The sequence below is a fragment of the Salmo salar genome, chromosome ssa06 (genome assembly GCF_905237065.1).
Source record: "Salmo salar chromosome ssa06, Ssal_v3.1, whole genome shotgun sequence".
NCBI classification, from domain to species: Eukaryota; Metazoa; Chordata; class Actinopteri; order Salmoniformes; family Salmonidae; genus Salmo; species Salmo salar.
Window position 1 is genome coordinate 9663342 of NC_059447.1, and position 7446 is coordinate 9670787.

Here is a 7446-nt window from a genome sequence, read left to right on the forward strand (position 1 = left end):
TTGGTGTAGTGGTAACACTCTCTGGCGTGTGTAGAACCTTGGTGTAGTGGTAACACTCTCTGGCGTGTGTGGAACCTTGCTATAGTGGTAACACTCTCTGGCATGTGTAGAACCTTGGTGTAGTGGTAACACTCTCTGGCATGTGTAGAACCTTGGTTTAGTGGTAACACTCTCTGGCGTTTGTAGAACCTTGGTGTAGTGGTAACACTCTCTGGCATGTGTAGAACCTTGGTGTAGTGGTAACACTCTCTGGCGTGTGTAGAACCTTGGTGTAGTGGTAACACTCTCTGGCGTGTGTGGAACCTTGGTGTAGTGGTAACACTCTGGCATGTGTAGAACCTTGGTGTAGTGGTAACACTCTGGCATGTGTAGAACCTTGGTGTAGTGGTAACACTCTGGCATGTGTAGAACCTTGGTGTAGTGGTAACACTCTCTGGCATGTGTAGAACCTTGGTGTAGTGGTAACACTGTGGCATGTGCAGAACCTTGGTGTAGTGGTAACACTCTCTGGCATGTGTAGAACCTTGGTGTAGTGGTAACACTCTCTGGCATGTGTAGAACCTTGGTGTAGTGGTAACACTCTGGCATGTGTAGAACCTTGTTGCAGTGGTAACACTGGCATGTGTAGAACCTTGTTGCAGTGGTAACACTCTGGCATGTGTAGAACCTTGGTGTAGTGGTAACACTCTGGCATGTGTAGAACCTTGGTGTAGTGGTAACACTGTGGCATGTGTAGAACCTTGGTGTAGTGGTAACACTCTCTGGCATGTGTAGAACCTTGTTGTAGTGGTAACACTCTCTGGCATATGTAGAACCTTGGTGTAGTGGTATGATAATATCGAGCTGGAGGGATTTTCAATGCACCGGCAGAACAGAGAAGCTACGTCTGGTAAGACGAGGGGGGGGGGATGTCTTTTTGTCATTAACAGCTGATGCGTGATGTCTAATATTAAAGAAGTCTCGAGGTATTGCTCGCCTGAGGTAGAGTACCTTATGATAAGCTGTAGACCACACTATCTACCAAGAGAGTTCTCATCTATATTATTCGTAGCTGTCTATTTACCACCACAGACCGATGCTGGCACTAAGACTGCTCTCAACCAACTCCATAAGGCCATAAGCAAACAAGAAAATTCTCACCCAGAAGCGGCGCTCCTGGTGGCTGGGGACTTTAATGCAGGCAAACTTTTACCAGCATGTCACATGTCACATGTGCAACCAGAGGAAAAAAAATTCTAGACCACCTTTACTCCACACAAAGAGATGCATACAAAGCTCTCCCCCGCCCTCCATTTGGAAAATCTGACCATAATTCTATCCTCCTGATTCCTGCTTATAAGCAAAAACTAAAGGAGGAAGTACCAGTGACTCGCTCAATACGGATGTGGTCAGATGACACGGATGCTACGCTAAAGGACTGTTTTGCCAGCACAGACTGGAATATGTTCCGGGATTCATCCAATGGCATTGAGGAGTGTACCACCTCAGTCATCGGCTTCATCAATAAGTGCATCAACGATGTCGTCCCCACAGTGACCGTACGTATATATCCCAACCAGAAGCCATGGATTACAGGCAACATCTGCATCGAGCTAAAGGCTAGAGCTGCCGCTTTCAAGGAGCGGGACACTAATTCGGATGCCTATAAGAAATCCTGCTATGCCCTCAGACGAACCACCAAACAAGCAAAGCGTCAATACAGGATTAGAATTGAATCCTACTACACCGGCTCTGACACTCGTCAGATGTGGCAAGGCTTGAAAACTATTACGGACTACAAAGTGAAACCCAGACGCGAGCTGCCCAGTGACGCAAGCCTACCAGATGAGCTAAATGTATTTTATGCTCGCTTTGAGGAAAGCAACACTGAAGCATGCACGACAGCACCAGCTGTTCTGGATGACTGTTTGATAACGCTCTCGGGAGCCGATGTGAGCAAGAACTTTCAACAGGTCAACATTCACAAAGCCGCAGGCCAGAAGGATTACCAGGACGTGTACTCAAAGCATGCACGGACCAACTGGCAAGTGTCTTCGCTGACATTTTCAACCTCTCCCAGACTGAGTCTGTAATACCTACAGGTTTCAAGCAGACCACCATAGTCCCTGTGCCCATGGAAGAACAGGCCCCATTAACATCAACGGGGCTGTAGTGGAGCGGGTCGAGAGCGTCATGTTCCTTGGTGTCCACATCACCAACGATCTATCATGGTCCAAGCACACCAAGACAGTCGTGAAGAGGGCACGACAAAACCTTTTTCCCCTCAGGAGACTGAAAAGATTTGTCATGGTTCTCCAGATCCTCAAAAAGTTCTAAAGCTGCACCATCGAGAGCATCCTGACCGGTTGCATCACCGCCTGGTATGGCAACTGCTCGGCATCTGACCGTAAGGCGCTATAGAGGGTAGAGCGTACGGCCCAGTGCATCGCTGGGGCCAAGCTTCCTGCAATCCAGGACCTATATAATAGGCGGTGTCAGAGGAAAGCCCATAAAATTGTCCCCCAGGTCTCCAGTCACCCATGTCATAGACTGTTTTCTCTGCTACCGCACGGCAAGTGGTACCGGAGCGCCAAGTCTAGGACCAAAAGGCTCCTTAACAGCTTCTACCCCCAAGCCATAAGACTGCTGAACAATTAATCAAATGGCCACAGGACTATTACATTGACCCTTCTAGGGGTTGTGCCAGTGGGCAATGAAATTCACATAGCAAATCTCACACCAGGCATTCTTCAAAAGTTGGCAGCCCTGTTCGCTGCTACTTGTCTCAATTTTTGTGACATCATGCAAATATTTTGTAAAAAGGGGGAGGGGACCACATCAGACATGGTGTGAATGGTTTTGTGTGTCAAAATCGGAATCCTTATTATTTTATCGAATTGAGACAAAAAATCACTACATCAAAAAGGACTCGTTTTGTGGAACGACCCCGGCTGTGTGGCGACCAGGTTGCTGGGGTAGACATCGCCCAAGACATACTATTATAAATGTGAGTCGTCATTAGCTCTATATAGGGTGCCGTGTATAGGTGACTACAATGCGGAGCCACGACTCGACTGTGTGGCGACCAGGTTGCTGGGGTAGACATTGCCCAAGACACGTTTCTCCTTAACCTACACAGCCCAGTTATAACAGCCGGTTTGGAAAAAAGTTAGGTTCAGACGGTTTCTATACAGATATCCACACAAACAATCCGGATTAGGAATGAGTCACGGATTATAGATATCCCTTCAGTAATAGATTTATCGGAAACAATTGGTAACCCCCTGAAATGTTTTGCCGAATAGATTCCCTATTTTTATGGCCTCCACATTGTATGGGCTCCCGAGTGACGCAGAGGTCTAACATGCTGACCAGACCTTAAATGTCGCGTGCGCGAGCATTGCAAAATAAATGTTGAAATCCATGTTATTCAATTATTGCACCCACACTGCTCGCGCGCACCAACGAGCGTCTGCGTTGCCAAGAGCTAAAATAGAAGTGCTTTCTATTTCTGACGCAGATCGCGCTGCAAGTCTTGCCTCTCCCATCTCCTCATTTGTTTATAGAAGCAGGTACCCACGTGCCATCTCCTCATTGGTTATACCCACGTGAGTGATTGAAAGACGAACTGTTTTGCCAGTTGTCGTGGTAATACTATGAAAGTGTAGATGCCAATCACCATATAAGTTCAAAGATGAAAAAGCCTGGAAGGAGAAGAGATGACTAGAAACGATTCGGTTGACTGTTTTATGTGTGGATTAATTGTCGGAGTAGAGGACCTTGTGCATTTCAGGTAAAATAACAACTCAATGTTTATATCCCAGGACAAATTAGCTAGCAACAGCAAGCTAGCTAAATAGGACAAATTAGCTAGCATGTGCAAGCTAGCTAGCTAAATTACCATACATGTTTAACCTCTCTGGCACCCTAGTCAACAGCCAGTGGAATCCCGTGGCGCGATATTCAAATACCTTAGAAATGCTATTACTTCAATTTCTCAAACATATGACTATTTTACACCATTTTAAAGACAAGACTCTTGTTAATCTAACCACACTGTCCGATTTCAAAAAGGCTTTACAACGAAAGCAAAACATTAGATTATGTCAGCAGAGTACACAGCCAGAAATAATCAGACACCCATTTTTCAAGCTAGCATATAATGTCACAAAAACCAAAACCACAGCTAAATGCAGCACTAACCTTTGATGATCTTCATCAGATGACACTCCTAGGACATTATGTTATACAATACATGCATGTTTTGTTCAATCAAGTTCATATTTATATCAAAAAACTGCTTTTTACATTAGCATGTGACTAGCATGTGACTAGCATTCCCACCGAACACTTCCGGTGAATTTACTAAATTACTTATCCGATTTTAAAATAGCTTTTCGGTGAAAGCACATTTTGCAATATTCTGAGTAGATAGCCCGGCCATCACAGGCTAGCTATTTTGACACCCACCAAGTTTGGTACTCACCAAACTCAGATTTACTATAAGTGTGACGACCCTCCCACTCTGTCTGCCGTATTCTCTCTCTTTGTTCTTGTTTCTTTATTAGGATGCCGGTGGGCGGAGTTGGAAGGGTCGTCAGCTAAATGGGAAACACCTGGGCTCGGGTGTGTCCCAGCATAAAGGCACCTCTTCCACAGTCATTGAGGAGACTCTCTCCACGCAGACACTTTGTTGATTTTGGTTGTGTAGTTTTGTGGCTTTTTGGTTATTTGCTTTGGCACTTTTCAACACCCTGCATTATTACATTCAAGTATGCAAAACACTCACTTACACTACTGATTACACACACCATTGTTAATTACTTAGTTACATTATTTAATAAATATATATTTTGATACTCCTTGTCTCCACGTTGTCTCCCTTTTGTTGCGAACTCTGAGCCGGTTCGTAACGTAAGAAATTTGATTACCTTTGCTGTTCTTCGTCAGAATGCACTCCCAGGACTTCTACTTAAACAACAAATGTTGGTTTGGTTCCAAATAATCCATAGTTGTATCCAAATAGCGGCGTTTTGTTCGTGCGTTCAAGACACTATCCGAAGGGTGACGCGCCCGGCGCGTTTCGTGACAAAAAAATTCAAAATATTCCATTACCGTACTTCGAAGCATGTCAAACGCTGTTTAAAATCAATTATTATGCGATTTTTCTCGTAAAATAGCGATAATATTCCGACCGGGAGTCGTTGTTTTCGTTCAAAGACTGAGAAAGTAAAATGGACTCTTCACGTGCACGCGCGCACCCGTCTCATTGTTCTCAGATCGACCACTTACCAAATGCGCTACTGTTTTTCAGACAGTAACTGCAGAGTCATCATTCAACGTTCTGGTGCCTTCTGAGAGCCTATGGGAGCCTTAGAAAATGTCACGTTACAGCAGAGATCCTTTGTTTTGGATAGAGATGACAAAGAAGGCTAAGAAATGGTCAGAGGGTGCATTCTGTTTGGAATCTTGTCAGGTTTTGGCCTGCCATATGAGTTCTGTTATACTCAGACACCATTCAAACAGTTTTAGAAACTTTAGGGTATTTTCTATCCAAATCAAACAATTATATGCATATTCTAGTTACTGGGCAGGAGTAGTAACCAGATTAAATCGGGTACGTGTTTTTTATCCGGCCGTGCAAATACTGCCTCCTATCCCCAACAGGTTAACGCTTTTCGATCTGTCCCCAAATTAATGTAATTGGTTCAGAGTTTGTTTTGATATTTTAACCTGCGTGTTGTGATCGCGTTTGGTGTGGAGGGACAAAATAAATGTATGCAAGATGATGCACGATGGCACACGCGCACAGCCGGTTTGGGTTCCGTGTAAGGCACTGCGTCTCAATGCAAGAGGGATTAATGCAGTCTCTGGTTTGAATCCAGGCTGCATCACATCCGGCTGTGATTGGGAGTCCAATAGGGCGGTGCACAATTGGCCCAGCGTCGTCTGAGTTTGGCTGGGGTAGGCCGCCATTGTAAGTAAGAATTTGTTCTTAACTGACTTTCCTAGTTAAATAAAGGTTAAATTAAAATGTAAAAAAGCCACCTGTGAGGATGATAAGTTGTAGGACATTCAATAATTCAATAGTTCCAGGCATGTGATATGGTCCTTTATCATGGTGAACAACCTGTTGGTATAAAATTCTAAAGAAAATGTGATTGTATACAAGGTTTGAAATGATTGTTTTAGTCAAATATTATGCAGTATCTGTTGGTAAATGTTTAATTTCTAATAGATGTTATGAATAATAGAGAACAATTGATATTCATGACTATCTTGTCACTGTGTTAACCACAACCAACATGTTGGATCTCTGTTTAGTTGCCACTATGTTAACCACAACCAACATGTTGGATCTCTGTTTAGTTGTCACTGTGTTAACCACAACCAACATGCTGGATCTCTGTTTAGTTGTCACTATGTTAACCACAACCAACATGCTGGATCTCTGTTTAGTTGTCACTGTGTTAACCACAACCAACATGCTGGATCTCTGTTTAGTTGTCACTGTGTTAACCACAACCAACATGCTGGATCTCTGTTTAGTTGTCACTGTGTTAACCACAACCAACATGCTGGATCTCTGTTTAGTTGTCACTGTGTTAACCACAACCAACATGCTGGATCTCTGTTTAGTTGTCACTGTGTTAACCACAACCAACATGCTGGATCTCTGTTTAGTTGTCACTGTGTTAACCACTACTACTACTGCTACTACTACTACTACCACCACTACTGCTACCACTACTATTACTACTACTACTACTACTACTACTACTCCTCTTTCAGGAACTGCTGACACATTCCAGCCACATGAGGTCTAGCATTGTCTTCCATTAGGAGGAACCCAGGGCCAACCGCACCAGCATATGGTCTCACAAGGGGTCTGAGGAGCTCATCTCGGTACCTAATGGCAGTCAGGCTACCTCTGGCGAGCACATGGAGGGCTGTGCGGCCCCCCAAAGAAATGCCAACCCACACCATGACTGACCCACCGCCAAATCAGTCATGCTGGAGAATGTTGCAGACAGCAGAACGTTCTCCACGGCATCTCCAGACTCTGTCACGTCTGTCACATGTGCTCAGTGTGAACCTGCTTCATCTGTGAAGAGCACAGGGCACCAGTGGCGAATTTGCCAATCTTGGTGTTCTCTGGCAAATGCCAAACGTCCTGCACGGTGTTGGGCTGTAAGCACAACCCCCACCTGTGGACGTCGGGCCCTCATACCACCCTCATGGAGTCTGTTTCTGACCGTTTGAGCAGACACATGCACATTTGTGGCCTGCTGGATGTCATTTTGCAGGGCTCTGGCAGTGCTCCTCCTGCTCCTCCTTGCACAAAGGCGGAGGTAGCGGTCCTGCTGCTGGGTTGTTGCCCTCCTACGGCCTCCTCCACGTCTCCTGATGTACTGGCCTGTCTCCTGGTAGTGCCTCCATGCTCTGGACACTACGCTGACAGACACA